This window comes from Mauremys mutica, chromosome 3 (assembly GCF_020497125.1).
Source record: "Mauremys mutica isolate MM-2020 ecotype Southern chromosome 3, ASM2049712v1, whole genome shotgun sequence".
Taxonomy (NCBI): Eukaryota; Metazoa; Chordata; order Testudines; family Geoemydidae; genus Mauremys; species Mauremys mutica.
Window position 1 is genome coordinate 175749072 of NC_059074.1, and position 18151 is coordinate 175767222.

Consider the following 18151-nt stretch of genomic DNA (forward strand, 5'->3'; position numbering starts at 1 on the left):
TTGTGACCGCTCTGGACAGCGCTCTCAACTCATATGCACTGGCCAGGTAGACAGAAAAAGACCTGTGAACTTTTGAATTTCATTTCCTGTTTGGCCAGCGTGGCGAGCTCAGAGGTGACCGTGCAGATCTCATCAGCAGAGGTGACCATGGAGTCCCAGAATCGCAAAAGAGCTCCGGCATGGACTGAACGGGAGGTACTGGATCTGATCGCTGTATGGGGAGAGGAATCCGTGCTATCAGAACTCCACTCCACCCCAGAGGACTGCCCAAGCAACAGAAAGCTGGCATTCAATAAGTTTTAAAGTGCAGTGTGGCCTTGTCCTTCCCTTCTTCCCTCTTCCTCCCTGGCAGTATCCCCCCATTTTATGTGACAAATTAATAAAGAATGCATGATTTGAAACAACAATGACTTTATTGCCTCTGCAAGCAGTGATCAAAGGGGGGAGAGGAGGGCAGTTGGCTTACAGGGAAGTAGAGTGAACCAATGGGGTGGGTTTTCATCAAGGAGAAACAAAAAGAATTTTTACACCGTAGCCTGGCCAGTCATGAAACTGGTTTTCAAAGTGTCTCTGATGCACAGCGTGCCCTGCTGTGCTTGTCTAACTGCCCTGGTGTCTGGCTGCACATAATCAATGGCCAGGCGATTTGCCTCAACCTCCCACCCCGCCATAAACGTCTCCCCCTTACTCTCACAGATATTGTGGAGCACACAGCAAGCAGTAATAACTATGGGAATATTGGTTTCGCTGAGGTCTAACCGAGTCAGTAAACTGCGCCAGCGTGGTTTTAAATGTCCAAATGTACATTCTACCACGATTCTGCACTTGCTCAGCCTATAGTTGATCTGCTCCTTACTACTGTCCAGGCTTCATCAGCCATGGGAGCAAGGGGTAGGCTGGGGTAGGTGGGACCGTGCGGTGCTGCTGACTGGGAGAGCAGCCTGAGGCAGAAGCCTCCAGCTCGCATGATATTCCAGGCAGCACTGAATCTCCATGAGATGAACCTTAAAGAAGAGAATTACCTGGAGTCACTCCCATTTATGTCCAGGCACCCTGACCGACCTCACCAAGGTCTGCCAGGAGCACCCAGGAGACGATGACAACAGCTAGCAGTCATCTGCTGCTGCAAAGGCAAGGAGCTGCTGCTGTGTAGCAATGCAGTACCGTGTCTGCCAGCAGCACCCAGGAGACATACGGTGACGGTGAGCTGAGTGGGCTCCATGCTTGCCGTGCTGTGTCGTCTGCACGGGTAACCCAGGAAAAACAGCGAGAAACGATTGCTTGCCGTTGCTTTCACGGAGGGAGGGGGGCCTGATGATATGTACCCAAAACCACCCATGACAATGTTTTTGCCACATCAGGCATTGGCGCTCAACCCAGAATTCCAATGGGTGGCAGAGACTGTGGGAACTGTGGGATAGCAACCCACAGTGCAATGCTCTGAAAGTCGACGCTAGTCTCGGTACTGTGGATGCACACTGCCAACTTAATGCGCTTAGTAGGGATGCACACAATCGACTTTATAAAATCTATTTCTAAAAAATTGACCTAATTTCATAGTGTAGACATACCCTTTGAGGATCATCCCTTAGTCAGAGAGGGATCATAGAAAAGTTACATTTTGAAAACCTCATTCTTTGTCAAAGCTCTATCAATTAAACTGAATTACCAAAAACCATATTGTTTGAACAATCTCTTACATTAATAATTGCCCTTGTATAGGGGCATGCTGGTCCTTCAGTAGCTGTGCCAGAGCACATGCTAAAGGGGTAAAGTTGACAAAGAGGAAGAACCTGCACCATCCTAATCTCTACACTGCTTCAATGCCCCCTTCCCTCCCCCGACCTCATTCCCCTCACTGATAATATTGACAATGTCACAGCTCAGCTATAAACTTGAACTCAAAGAATTAAAGCATTTAAGACCATTTGTGCACATCTGGACTCACCTATAGTTTAAAAGACCCTCTGCCTTAAATTGCTGACTCTAAACAAATGTAAATTTTGTTATAAAGTATGCTGCAAAGCAGGACAATCTTTGGTACATGATGATAAATAGAGGAAGGGTTTGTTAAAATCTTTCTGATCCTCTACATATATAAAACACAGTTCAGGAGAACTATGGAAAAGGCTATAGGCACATGATAGGTCTCTGAGAAAGTCACAAAGCACTCCCATTTCACTGCTGTGATTACAGGGCCGGATTATGACATTCTGAGTCTCTAAGCTATGTCGAGTGTAAGAGGGCCCATACCATAAAAAAAATGAATTTATTATTTTCACAGAAAGGACATTGAATATATAAACACGAAAGCTTTATATTTGCATATATACAAACACGAAGTTGTAAAAATTAGAACAATCTTCATTTTCAGCAGCCCTCTCTGTAACGATGACATCATGACAGAAATAAATTTTAGACAAATTCTTTGAACTAATTGCAAATGTAAGTAAAGTAGAAGTAAACAATATAAAAAATACGAAATAAAAAAATGCAGTAAATAATACAATTTACTGGAAGAGTTCTCAGGAAATTTTTCTTTTCTTTTGGGGCATCTAAATTGTGGAATTCCTTGTCTGAATATGCAATGAGACTTTTAGAGGATATAAGATGGCAATAGAGGATACAAGAGGCAATACAGGATATAGGATGCATGTAACCCACAAGCTTAAATCTCAACTGTTAGTTATATTGATATGAATTACACCCAGATAAGAAGAAACCATCAGAAAATTGTATGCATGTTGTATTTTTCTAATAAATTGATTTGCTTTGTTTTTATAGAAGGTTATGCTGAATTACTTAATATTGCTACTAAAATTAGTAGCAGAAAGTTTTTATTGAAACCTGTAAAAAAATAATTTTACATATATAAATCTCAATATTTATATATCTACAAAACAACAACAAATATATATATGCCAAAAACCTGTGTTATTTTACCAGGATATTTCTGTGAAAGCTAGTGCTATTTTCTCCATGTTCTCACAGAAAAACAAGAGAGAATATATAACTTTTTTTACACTATGAATATGGAAAATTATCCTTTTTCTATAAATAAAAAAAGTTTGATTAATTTTCTCAGTGAGATACAAAGTTTATCCAGACTATATATAAAATATATTACCAATGTTTATTCCGATTTAATTTTCACTACAAAACAATGAATTCTTGGGATTTTTCTTTTGCCATACTATAAAAATATAATGAATTGTGCATATGATATGTGATTTATAAGTCTATATAAGAATTTTTACATGGCATACAACCTATAATAAAATATTATCTTGCACGCTCCAAACCTGTCGAGCAGAAAATTCCAGTCTTTTTTCTAGGCTCTCTCTCTTCACGTTCACTTTTCTATCCTTTGTCTCCCCCAGGACCACTAATTAATCTCTAGTAAACACCTCGGACACACAGACTGACAACAAGCTCTATGTGCAAAAGAAAAAGAAAGAATTTACCAGAAAAAAAGACTGGTAATCTCTAGACAAGCATTGAGAAAGTGAGAAAAACTAGCCTATATTCAAACAAATATGAATATTATAGGCTTTAATAGCCTATACATCATATATGCACAGAGTCTGAAATAACTTGCTCACCAAGTACTCAGAATATTTTGATATATATGTATATCTTCCTTCACATCTCTCAAAACCCTCTATTTATCCTTTCATCTGCACTCTGATATTTACTGTGAAGGTTCCTGAAACTGACAGAGGGAAGCCAACACAAAATTTATCCTCCTCAAGATCCACTCGACCCAAGTCCATAAGACAATCACCTGCAACTCAATCATGTGAAGCATGGACAGCACATGAAGCAGAAAGCACACAATTGTACTTAAGTATAGATCAAAAGAAGAAAGAACACACTAACATACGAGTATGAGCTTGGCAGGATTGCTTCACGACACTGCCGTCTCCGACCTGACATTTTTTCCTGATTTTATTGGCAGTGAGATTATTTATTTATTTAAATAAGTTATGAAGTCATGGTCAGAATTTCACCAGTAGCAGCCGGCCAACAAAATGCTGCCTTAGGAGATTGATAGCGGACTTACTCATAGAAATACTAATTTTATAAGTGCAATTATCATTTTTTCTCAGCCCTGGCCTCCCACCTGTCAATAACGAACAATTAGTCAAGGGTAAGAGGAGGGTAAGGGTATTGTGTAGCCAGATGTGTATATTTTTTGTCATATTTGAATGAAAATGTCTATATTTAGAGAAAATCATATTTTCCCGTATCTCCTTTATTTGTCAACCGATTCTGATAACATTTGAAATAGAGTCAGTTTTTTCTTTTTTAGAGGCCCTACGATGTAGCTTAGTTAGATTATACCTTAATCCAGCACTGCATGGTTACCATGGATGTCATTAAAACTCCCCAAAGTGCATGTATAAGCTTGTCTCTGTAGCTCACAGTTACTGTGAGATATTGGATATACCTTTGGACGGATGTGGAGCCTGGGGGGAAAGTGTCTTCATTAGCCTGGCTGATTTAAAAATGAACACATTGCAGAAGACAGAGGCATGGGGTTTTATCCCCCAATCAAAGTATTTAATAAATGGATTTTGTATAGTGTATCCAGGGGAATCCTTCCCCTTCAGACCTATGGTCACAGGATAGTGTGGACACAGCCCCATGCTAGACTACGAGCTGTAGTAGTGGTTTTAGCCCCTGTACACTCCAAGGAAGCAGGGGCAACAAGAGGATGGGTCTGGTGGATCCACTAGTCATAACCCTATGCCCTTCTCTGGTCTGCCACACCAGACAAGGGGACAGATACCATGGTGGTATATGTGGTATAAAACCCATGATTAGATGCATAGCTCCTCTTGGCCTGTCTCCCAGTGCAGTGGAGCAGCAGGGGTTTCACATCTGTGGAGAGGTGAGGATGAACATTCTACAATGCAGGGCATAAGAATCCCAAAGAGTCAGACCAGTTTGAATATGGTGAATGACCATGATTATTATTTAGATCTGTTGAATAGGAACTTAAATCTGAGGACAGGGGGTTTGTTTCACAACAGAGAGAGTGGAAAAGCAAGATAATGTGCCAAGGAAACAAAGCTGCAGCCAGGTGTCAATTTTCTTTCTAACACAGAGGTGCTTTGGCAAGAAGTGATAAAACCAGAGCCATAGTCAGTAAGTGTAAATGATATATGTGACTAATGACAGAATAAAAGCACAGTGTATTATCCAGAAAACAGCCCTCACAAAGACACAGGTGTTTAAAAATCAACATCTAACTTTACTGAAGTCTTCAAACATTGAAGTGCCATCCACATACTGGAGGAAGCTAAACTGCCTGGCCAAATTATTTCTGGCAGAGAGAGAGAGGTAATTGTGGAACTGGGTTATTACCAAAGCTCCATTATACCTGCTTCACAATAGGCGGAATCCATTTTCTTTCAGCAGTGCTTCTGTAAGACGTTAAGTCATGCATGTGCCTGGCTTAACAAATCCTTCTCTAAGTCAGACCATCACCTATAAACCATTGGCAACCCTGGCAATGCCATAATGGGAGTTTTGTAACCCACAGCCTCTCAGCAAGCCACTGTATGTACAAAAAGTAACGCGAGTTTAAAAAGCAAGGGTATAAAGTGGTATTTGGGGTTTAGCACAGACATTGAAGAGCAATGGGAAGCAGTGGTTGTGTTCTCCATACAAGCAGCACTTGCCATGCTCACTACTACCCTTTTGCATAGCACATTCCCAGATTCCTCCAACTCCTATATGCTCAATTGCCACAGCATCACACCCAGACGTCCCTCATTTGTGACTTACTTTTCTGCCTCTCCAAAGTTATGTGACCTAGCCCTGATAATGCCTCCTTTGGGACATGGCACACTCCTTTGGGACATGACACACCCTGAATTCAGTCAAACATTACTTGTACATCAGCAGATACATTGCAGCACAGGCAGCTGAGCCAACAGCGTAGAGAAAGGAAAGATCGGCTCCTCCAGCAGAACAGTTAGAGCTCCATAGAGTCCTTCTGGGACTGGCATCTGCAGTAAACCAGTGGCTGCTGGACATTGGCAGGCCTTCAACTCAAATGTGGAAGCCCCTATCTGAAAGAGCATTCCAGTCAAACCCAGAACAATGACCATTTTATGGCTGGTTAGAGAGAGAGGGAGAGGACACCAGGCCGGATATTGGTCTTGTCGATACATGGGAGAGGAAAATAAAAAACAAAGCAGAAAGAGAAAGGGGGTGGGGGGAGGGATTGTATGTAGAGTGCGAGGAGACAGGAGGATTTGCATGCAGAGGATGCAATGATAATACTCTCTTTATCCCATCCTTTGCTTGTTTTGTCTATTTAGATTGTAAACTCTTTGGGGTAGGGATTGTCTCTTATTTTGTGTTTGCAGAGTGACCAGCACCACAGAACCCTGATCTCAGTAGGAGGCTGTACGTGCTACCATAATAATAAACACTAGCATGAGGAAGAAGAGGAGCTTCACGTGCTGGTTGTTGATAAGGAGGAGTGGTAAGAATTATTGTGCCACAGTTTAAATCAGACTGTCTCAAATTCCTACAGCTAGTAAAAAGCATGTGCGTGTTTCTCTGTCTTTCATCTATAATGCTTTTGCTTTAGTGCCTTGCAGGTTTTAGTCAGCAATGCATTGCATAGATAGTTCAGCAGAATCCTCTATGTGCTTTATTTATTTATTTCAACTTTTTCATGCCTATCCCAACTAAACAGTGTTTCAAATAAAAGAATTCATAACTGATAACACACTTAATGGACAATACCTGAGCAAAGAAAAAAAAATCAGACGCCCCATAAGCCCACACCATCAGCCTGGCTTCTTCCCTACATGCCTGAGAAAACAGCTGTATGGCCATGGGGTACAAGGAGTCAGACTTAAGTAAACATTAAGGGCCAGATTCTGATCTCTTTACTCACGCTGAATAGCAACACCTTACTCCAGGAGTGGTCCCACTGAAGCTAGTTTAGATACAATAGTTTAAACCACACAGATGTATAAATGTTCTCTTGGGCATTTGGAGAGCTGGGCAAGATGATGGTGTGAGGACAAGGTGGTTCTGTTGATAGGTTCCTTGTTAAGGGGGTTGTGGTTTTTTTATTCTTTTTGCTTAAGCACAGTCCATAAAATTTAGGTGCTGACCACTTGCAAATCTGGCCCTAAGTGTGTAATTGAGCTTTAATTCTGTGAATGAAATGCTGTTGAACTGTGGAAGTCAATGGGAAACCTGAGTAGTAAGGTGCTATACAAAAAGTGTAGTCTGGCTCTACGTCATTGGATTCAGAGCCATTTAGAGATGCTGTTACTAAACCATTCAGTTTAATTTTTAAACCTTATCCAGCTCCATACATTAGGTTTTGTGGGCCTCATACTTGGCACCAAAACCATCATTGTAGACTCCAGCAGCAGGAGAGGTTTTATTTTCTTAATCTTAATTAAGATTAATTACAGATGAGTGAGTGGGGCCCGTATTTTTTTTTTTGGTCTAAAATTTAATTACTTGTGTGGCGAGTTCTTGTTTTGCAGGAGGTGAACTCCTGTTCTACTGCACAAGTATTCCTTTCCCCAGGCTAAAATCCTCCAGCTCCCGAGAAGCCTGAAAGACAAGAGAAATGTAGTTCTGCTGCATGGGGAAGTCCAGTCATGGAGAGGTTGTACAGGGACACTGGACAACACCTGTGTGGCATATAGCTTTGATTTCTGGCAGCATTATCATGACAATGGGGAAAGCCTCAGAGGCACAGGTGTAAATCCAAAGTATTAAACTTTGAAATACTGGTTGTTTCTAGAGGTTATCCTGAATTAAAACTTTGTATCTTCACTGCATGGTCAGCTGGGGATATTCAGAGTGGACTCTCTAGATGGATCTACAGTTTTTGGCTGGCTGACACAAAGCCCTGTATACAAATGTCTCAAACTCTGGTGAACCTTTTCTGCTGTCCCACCTGCAGTAGTTACACCCTGTTCTAGGCCAGTCATTGCATTTATAGCTCTAATGTTCTCTAGACACTATTGCCTCCCTAAACAGAATAATATTTAAGGAAGCCTGTGAACACAGCTGTACATATCCCCCTGAACAACCTCAGTGGCATGTAGGGGCAACAGATATTCAGTTCAGAAGTGGAGAAAATAGATTCTCTGTTTCTGAAGCATCATGGGGCCATTAAAAGGGACAAGAAAAACAATATAAATCTGTGCTTCCTCCCTGAATGTTTTGAAGCCATAGTTGTATATTTGTACTCTCAGTCATGCAGTTTTCAGACCTCAATCCTAGCTGAGGCTGAGCTCTCTGGCTCCGATACAGCAAAGCCTTTAGGCATGTGCTTAATTATGACACCATCTCTAGAGCTGCTCACCTACTCTGAATTAAGTACCTTCTTAAGTGCTGTCCTGGCTCGGGGCCAGAGTGCTCAGTACTTGTAGGATCGAGTCCCTAGTTTGTTGATAGAGAGAAGTCTAAATCTGTTTTCCCTGCATTAAAGTCTTGGCTCTGCTACAGCTCCTGTTTGGGTGTGTTCTGAAGTGACCAGATGCCAGCGGCTGAGTCATTGGGTTCCATAGAAAACGGTTCTGAACTAATTGAATTGTTCTTGACAGAACATTTCACCACAGGTAATCACTTGAAGATCTACAAGTTGAGACGTGAGTTACTGGTTCAATAATTCCCCAAATTGAGTTTAGATTGTTAACTAGTTACTTAGTTGCCTATAGTGATGTGTACGTATGCTCCTGACTGACTGAGGTAGCAATTTCACCTCAGAGCCTGGAAAACAATACAAACTAGTAGACTTCAGGAACCTGGCCATGCTCCATTTCATAGCTCCCAAGCAGGACACTGGGGTGCTGTGCTGGGATCTCTCAAAACTGGGTGATTGGGCAACAAAATGGCAGATGAAATTTAATGTTGATAAATGCAAAGTAATGCACATTGGAAAGCATAATCCCAACTATACATATAAAATTATGGGGTCTAAATTAACTGTTACCACTCAAGAAAGATCTTGGAGTCATTGTCGATAGTTCTCTGAAAACATCCACTCAATGTGCAGTGGCAGTCAAAAAAGTGAACAGAATGCTGGGAATACTTAAGAAAGGGATAAATAATAGGACAGAAAATATCAGGTTGCCTCTATATAAATCCATGGTACACCCACATCTTGAATACTGTGTGCAGATGTGGTTGCCCCATCTCAAAAAAGATATATTGGAATTGGAAAAGGTTCAGAAAAGGGAAACAAAAATGAATAGGGGTATGGAACGGCTTCCGTATGAGGAGAGATTAGTAAGACTGGGACTCTTCAGCTTGGAAAAGAGATGGCTAAGGGGAGATATGATTGAGGTCTATAAAATCATGACTGGTGTAGAGAAAGTAGATAAGAAAGTGTTGTTTACTACTTCTCATAACTCAAGAAGTAGGGGTCACCAAGTGAAATTAATAGGCAGCAGGTTTAAAACAAATAAAAGGAAGTATTTCTTCATGCAACGCATAGTCAACCAGTGGAACTCCTTGTCAGAGGATGTTGTGAAGGCCAAGACAATAACAGGGTTCAAAAAAGAACTAGATAAATTCATGGAGGATAGGTCCATCAATGGCTATTAGCCAGGATGGGCAGTGGTGGAGTCCCTAGCCTCTGTTTGCCAGAAGATGAGAATGGGCCACAGGGAATGGATCACTTGATGATTACCTGTTCTGTTCATTCCCTCTGGGGCACCTGGCATTGGCCACTGTTGGAAGACAGGATACTGGGCTAAATGGACCTTTGGTTTGACCCAGTATGGCCGTTCTTATGACAAACTTTTACATAGAAACAACAACAACAACTCTTCCTCCTCCTCCTCCACTCTTCCAGCACTGGTGAAGAGACCCACAGCATTTTTGTTTTAAGCTTGTTTTAAACAAGACTAATTCACAAGTTTTTCCCCTTGTCTCCCCTTCCCTGCGTTGCCATCTCATCCTGTTTGCTCTGCTCTTCATATAGTTTCCCTTCCTGCATTCAGATCCATGTGGGCAGATTCTGGTTTAGACTCTCACTGACTTCAGTAAGACTGTGTAGGAGTAAGGGCCCACTTCATTGATCTGAATACAAGATTAAACAGTATCCATTTTTAGCTGTATTATAAGGCACCTTGCATGTTTATGGTACTGTGAGAGCAGGAAATTATAAATAAATACTTACCTTCCCATAGGATTCTGGGCTAAGTGACCTATAACTGCTTTTCTAGAAAGAAAGATAAATAAATTAAACAAACCACAACAACTCCCCTCCTATTTTTAAAGCAATTTTCAAAATCCCACATTGAGAATTCTGAGTGCCTCGTGGAAGGAACCCATTTCAGTCATGCACATACACGTGTTCACATTTCATTTTTGCGGGAGTAAGAGCAGCTGAGTAATTCAATGTTGGGAGATTTTCAAAAGGCACAAATGGAAGATAGGTGCCAGTCCCCATTGAAAGTTAAGAGGAACGGGACACTTATCTCCTCCTGTTTTCCTAGATTTAAGCAAGGTAAGCTGGGCTAAAAGATTAATTAAAGGCTCTCAGAAAGGGAAATGCTTCACACACATACGTATGTTAAACAAAACATTTCAAGCACTATATCCTTAGCTATGATGATTGATACTAGCTTGAGAATCTGGCCCAAGGTTTATTATATGACTAAAATATTTGTCCTCAAAAGAAAAAGAAAAAAAAGGTTACAAGAGTATAAAGTAGTTATGGTAGCATCTCCATCACTAAGGCTATAACTCGAGCTTGTTGAGAATTTTCTGTCAACGTTATTATTTGTTGACAAGTGCAGTTTCTACAAAACTCAAAGTTCTCCATCAGAGAAAATGAAGCACAATATTTTGTTTTGGAACAGTTCAATGCAAATCAAGACATTTTGGTTTGTTGAACTAAATGGAACCATTTCATTTTGAGCCAGTTCAGCATTAAACTAGATCTGCCTAAGGTGCTGTGCTGTCTCTTGAGAGTGATAGTTCAGGTGCTTCATGCCCCCATTCTCTCCTATGGGCTGGGCTTCATCTCCAATGGTGCAAAGCAGTCTTCAGTTCAAACAAATTGCATTGTGCATCATGGGATTCATATGACTGTAGTGTGTTAGCCCAGTCCATAACTGTGAATGAAGACATGAGGGATCTGAACTACGACTCCCATAAGGCACTGCAGCACCTTTGGCAGACTGATTTGAAACAGAACCTTACACTTTGGCTCAGCAAGTGGAAACTAAACATTTCTGAACTGAATTTTTTTAAAGAACTTTTTGTTTCAGAAAAAAAAGTTTCAATATTTTAACATTTCATCCCAATTTGGGACAAAAAACAAATGTTGAATATCAGAAATTCTCACATCAAAAATTTTGGTTTCTCTCAGCACTAGTTATAACTTTTCATCAAAGCAAAAATAATTGCCCCAGAGTAAAGAAATTATTATTTATTAATAATACTGTGTTAGCATCTACAGGCCTTGATCCGTGACCAAGCACCCATTGTGCTAGGCACTGTTTACACTTACATAATAACAACACAGTCCTTGTGTTTAATCTAAACAAAATAAATAAATATGTCTAGACCAACTCTAGCCTGATACCATAAATTTCTCTATTAAAACAAGCACAAAATGATAAATCTAAAATATGAATTTTCTTGATTCTTCTCCTCTGATAAGAATAAAGTAAAATGTCTGTATTATTTCAGACAGATATCAGTTAGAAATATTCATTTGCAGGACAAGAAACCAGGTGCAAATGGACTCTTCATCATCTTCCACCACTACTGAAACAGATCAGCTCTGGGAGTCAGTTTGCTTGGGTGTGCATATGTTCTCCTAAGCATTTGCCTATGAAAAAGGAGATAAGGCATGCAAATGCCTATTTATATAGGAAAATTAATGTGCAAACAGGGACATGCACACCAGAGGCACAGACTCTGAATCTGGTCTGAAGGTAATTTAAATGAAAATGTGAAGACTTGGTATAGATGAGACTATGAACTGAATAACTATAGGTGCTGGAACTTGCAAGGCTCTTATGGTGAGCAGCTGATTGTGGGTTTATGTCTGACATGTGGTTTCTAAATGCATATGCACGGTGCTATGTATAAAAAGTCAAGTGTCTTGTATGTATTGTTGTGAACTGGCTTAAGGTATGTTTTAATTACAGACATATGAGAGGCTAAAATTTGTTCACTTTAATAGTCCACCTTAACTGATTACTCTCGTTATAGTTAGTATGGCAACACCCATTTTTTCCATGTCCTCTGTGTGTGTGTATATATATATATCTTCCTACTGTATTTTCCACTGCATGCATCCGATGAAGTGGGTTTTAGCCAACAAAAGCTTATGCTCAAATAACTAAGGTGCCACAAGTACTCCTCGTTCTTTTTGCTGATGCAGACTAACACGGCTAGCACTCTGAAACCACACAACATGAGTTAGTAATTTTCTTTTTCCTTGCACCACACTACTTCTGCACCCAATACACACTGACACACACACACACACACACACACACACACACACACAGCTCTGTTCCATGGAGGGTTTTCAAGCATGGCAGGAAAAAAGTCCCATCAACTCTTCCTATCTTCTGCCAATGCAGCCAAATTTTCAACAATGCCTTCTGAATTCATCCCTGCTGTTTTGGTGCACAGATCAAGGTAATTAAAATACAGGGCTAGAAAGCCCTGTGAAAAATGTTCCCCGTGAGATACATTGCTATTTACAGGAAACTTTCAAAGCAAACTGCACCTCCAAATCCCTGAGTTGTGCCAGGCTGGGCCTATATTTACCCAAAGTAACTGGGCCTCAAGAAATCATGGACCCAGGTGAGTTTCCTGTGTCCTGTCCTACATTCCCACTCCCACCCCTTTACTGCAGTACCTGTTGTAAATACTCATTGCAGAAAGTCACAAGTGCTTCTCCGCTCCTACCCTACCCCCAGCTCCAAAATTGTTAGCAAGCAGATCCAGTGTGCTCATAACCTGAGTGTCAATGAGGAGGAGAAAACCCTCTCAGATAAATTCCAATAATCCAGAGCAAGACTATCTGGAAGCAGATCCAGTTAGCACTCCTAATGACCTTTGCTGCCAAGTGTGAATCCCAGGAGGTATTTTTCTATCCACTTCAGAACCCTCTTAGCTTCTAAGGACAAACTGCTTTTCTTTGATGACTGATACAATATCATTCTGACAGTAACATGCATCTTATTTTGACACAATTCACCGTTCAGCAAAAAAAGGTGTCAAAGATCACTGGGTAATGCCATAAAACAGCTATCTTTGCCAACAGATTCATAGAAGCAACTTCTTGAATCATAGAATCATAGAATTCAAGATCAGAAGGGACCATTATGATAATCTAGTCTGACCTCCTGCAAGATGCAGGCCACATAAACCGATCCACCCACTCCTTTAGCAAGCGACCCCTGCCCCATGCTTCGGAGGAACATCTGGCTCGAGCTATTGCTAAGAACACAATTATCCCCCTTTCATATAGGCAGTACTCTCAACTGCCTAGGTCGGACATTGGCATGAGCCTCACTTTATATTGTGCTCTTTCATTTCCAGCATCCTGTACATACAGTCCTGGTTTGTAACTAGGAATGCAACTAGAAAACCCTCCTACTAGACCTAAATTGTAACAGCTGTGAAACCTCTTTGGAGAGGATGTGCATCAGACCTCTGGTACCAAACACAATCACCATGAGCCACTGAAGCTAGACTATTAGCAGGCACTCATTTAGTTTCTCTTATGAGCCTTCACCTACAGGACAGAATCTCTAATTGAGTTAGACATGTTGGACCAAATCCTCTGCTGGTATAACTCCACTGACTTCAGTGAAGTTGCAACAGCATAGAATCTGGTCCAGAGTTGCAAGCCCTAGCCACACAAACCACCTTCCAGACCTTAAGTATTCCCCCTCCTCCATGGTCGACTATGCCAGCTTCTTTTCAGCATCAGACTGGGACTGACCCTGCAGTTCCCATAGTTTTGACTGCACACCAGCTTTTACCTCCTCTGAAGTCAGTGTTCTGGTTTCTCTCCCTCAGGCACATTGGAGTGTAGATTATTCCACACTTAACATTTGCCATAATCTAGATCAAGTTTATCAGAAAGCATAAAGAGAAATAACCCCATAAAATAGAAAGGCAAAGCAAACAAATATGCTTCAGACTGATATTATTAAAATATTGCTGGGTGGGCAAGAACCTTGTGTTATGCAGTTGAATAAAACTACAAGCAGGCAGGAGGATTTCTTTCACCTGAATTACCACTCAGAAATTGGGTCTCTATCTAGGTTCCCTGTATTTTTTCCCCAAGACTGAGCATTTCTTTGTTAATTGTGGCCATATGTCCAATCCAAGATATCCATCACCATTGTGTCTCTGCATCTTCTTTGTTCAAGGGAGCTTTTATAGGAAAGGAACCCTCATTGGATCCCTTAGAGCATCTGCTCAAACCAGTTTTTCAGGTGACTCAGCTTTCACCCAGCACCTCTCCCCCAACTAGGAAGAGTAAGCCATCGTGACTCAGGATTTTTGTTGGTCTGAATAACTGCCACAAGGTTTCATCCGCCACTTAATTCTAATCTTCTCTTGTAGCTTCCTTGAGAAGGGTTTGCTCAATGAGGGAATCTGGAGATGGAAAAGACCTATTATAGTTGATCATTTAGACGAGGGGTAGGCAACCTATGGCACGCGTGCTGAAGGCAGCACATGAGCTGATTTTCAGTGGCACTCACACTGCCCGGATCCTGGCCACCGGTCCGGGGGGCTCTGCATTTTAATTTAATTTTAAATGAAGCTTCTTAAACATTTTAAAAACCTTATTTACTTTACATACAATAGTTTAGTTACATATTATAGACTTATAGAAAGAGACCTTCTAAAAATGTTAAAATGTATTAGTGGCACGCGAAACCTCAAATTAGAGAGAATAAATGAAGACTTGGCACACCCAGGGCTGGCTCTAACTTTTTGGCTGCCCCAAGCAAACAAAAAGAGCGCCACCGTAACACACACACCCCCGTGAGCATTGCGCTGCCGAAACCACCACCCCGAGCGCCACGCTGCCCAAAGCCCCACCCCCCTAAACCCCTCAGCACCACACCGCCCAAACCCCTGCCCCCCGAGCGCCATGCCGCCCGAAGCCTCACCCCCCCGAGCGCCGCCCAAAGCTCCCCCCAGCGTCGCGCAAGCCCCCACCCCCCCGAGTGCCACTCCCCCCAACGCCGCGCCACCGAAACAAAAACAAACAAACAAAACCCTCTAGTGCTGCCCCACCAAACCAAAAAAACAAAAAACCCGAGCGCCGCCCCGCCCCAAGGTCCCGCCCCAAGCACGTGCTTGGTCGGCTTGTGCCTGGAGCCGGCCCTGGGCACACCACTTCTGAAAGGTTGCCAATCCCTGATTTAGGCCTTCCTTCTGTCAATTGTCTTACTCTGTGGCCGAGGGAGAAAATGGTATCCTTTAAGATATTAATGCCCCAATTAATTCCTAGCTTTAACCATGTGTGGTTCTGTTAACATCAAGTACATGCTTCAGTACCTTGCTGAACCAGGGCCTAATTGTCATTCCACAACTAGACAGAAGTGGGGGAGACGTGAAAGGTCTAGCTTCCTTGAAAAGACAACGTGTGACTTCCTCTAAATGGTACCTGTTGACTGACTACTCTATCACAGTGTGACAATGAGGAACACTTCTGTTCCAAAGAAAATAACTTTTAGTTTTGTTATGACTAAAATATCTGACTTCCATATGGAGGACTGTATGTTTGAAATAATTAGTAAAAGCAATAAGCAGGCAGAGGAGACAGCCTTAAGGGACAGAACATTTTGAAATATTATGCTTATTATGAAGTGGTCACATGTTTTTTTTTATGAGTAGAAATGTGGGTGTGACCATGATCTCAGTGTTTCTATTCTGTGGTGTTTCTTTAATATTTATACCAAAAGACACTGGCATTGTTTATGTAATGTAGATATGTATCATCGGAAAATAGCTTTAGAAGGACTCCTTCTTCTAGTCTGACAATTGCATAGCAGGAGCAGGAATTAACAATTACAGACTTGAAAAGTATAATGCCTTCACAAGTTATGAAGATGTACCATGAATAATAAACAAGGTGAAAGCGAGATTAAGATCAGTAATAATACATACACACCGAGCCTTTCATCCAAGGATCTCTGAGCACTTAATACACATTAAATAATGACCATGTATAAGTAAATATTACTTCCATTGTACAATTGGAGAAACTGAGGCATAAAGTAGTTAAGTGATTTCCTTCCAGGATCCCCCAGCAAGTTCATGTCAGAGTCAGGAATAAAACCTAGTTCTACCCTACCATTTTCTCCCTTGGCCACAGAGTAAGACAATTCGCAAAAGGAAGGTCTAAATGATCAACTGTAATAGGTCTTTTCCATCTCCAGATTCCCTCATTGAGCAAACGCTTCTCAAGGAAGCTACAAGAGAAGGTTAGAATTAAGTGGCAGATGAAACCTTGTGAAAGTTATTCAGACCAGCCAAAATCCTGAGTCACTGTCTAGGGAAGTTGGTTTCCTATCCATTGGGAATTGGTACTTTGTCCAATGTCTTTGCTTCTGCTATTGCTTTATTTAATGTTGTATTGAGTGCAAGAAAATTTTGCACATTATTTTCCTCTCACATATTATCTGCTTCAGTCTGCATTATTTTCACATCTAGAATAGTGTCAGAATCTGCTGATTCCTTGGTTTCAGTCTGTAGCATTTCCTCAAGGATATTTTCAGTTAGAGCACCCAACTGGTTCAAATGTAATCAGAAGACTTGTGCTATGGAAATAATGTGTTCTGACTGTTAGGCCTTCTCTAGGTTATAATCCTGATTCCTCCTAGAACCTTAACACAAAAAAACTGGGGAAAGTGATAAGATTTTTTGTGGCTTCAAGCAAAGAAAGACACAGAGCTAAATACTTTGCATCAGTTTTCACTAGAGGATTTTGGGGAGATTCCTACCTTGGATCTACTTTTTTCAAACGCACCTGCCAGGGATAAAGGCAGTGTTAAATGGAAAACCTAAGAGCATCAAGTCAGCACTAGGCCCAGAAGATGCACACTCAACTGATTTAAAGGAACATAAGAATGAAGTGGCTGAACTGCTAATAAAAATATCCAGTTGCTCATCAGAATCAGCTTATAAACTTGAGAACTAGAGGGTAGCATTTTTTCATATATTCCAAGACCAGAGGGGACCACATTGATCATCTAATAAACCTCCTGTATAACACCCGCCATAGAACTTCCAAAATAATTTCTAGAGCAGAACTTTTAGAAAAACATCCACTTTTGATTTAAGATTGTCAGTGAGAGAACAATGTTTTACTTTAGATGTGACTTGAGCCCACAATTCCTGGCTTAGGAAACCAATACCTTATCCATTAGGCCACTGGGCCTACTAGCTAGAACTGTTTTTAAGAATGGTATTAGCAGTGATCCTAGGAATTTCAGACCAGTAAACCTTATTCAGTATTGAAAAGTTTGTTAAAACAGAGTTATGAAGCTACAAGAGGAATGCAATAAGGTAGGGACAAAGAGCATGGTTTTTATAAACGAAAATCCTGCTTTCATTTCTTAGTATTCTTTGAGGCGCAGAAAAACCACGAAGAGATTGAAAAAGACTGACACTGATCAGTTAGAGAGGAGACAAATAACTTGTGTCATGATAGAGGCATACAAAATAATGGATTATTGAGAGAAGGTACATTGTTGCTCGTTGTTTACCCCTCATAATACAAGAGGATTGGGGGGGAGGGAAATTCAGTGAAATCAAAAAGCTACAAAAATGTAAAACAGATCAAAGAAAATACTTTTGCATTGTCTTTAAAAAAGGAACGTACAGAACTCACTGCAATGTGATATCACTGTCTATTGTACTTATATGGCCTCCATTACTATAGTATGGGAGTGCTTCACAATAATTAATATATTTCTCCAACACCCTGTTGAGTTAGGGAAATACGATCATCCCCATTTTACAGATGGGAAACAGAGGTACAGAGAGATGAAATTACTTGCCAAAATAACGTAAAACTCCTGTGGTGGAACAGGGAACAGAATCCCAGTCTTTTAAATCCCAGATTAGCACCCTAAGCAGAGGAACATTAGTCCAC

The 18151-nt window shown here is 41.0% G+C and overlaps 1 long non-coding RNA gene across 2 annotated transcripts in view; it reads right to left on the reverse strand.

Moving 5' to 3' along the window:
* The window catches only part of LOC123366047, an 82297-nt gene that overhangs the window by 39370 nt on the left and 24776 nt on the right, over positions 1-18151 (reverse strand). The window lies entirely within an intron of this gene.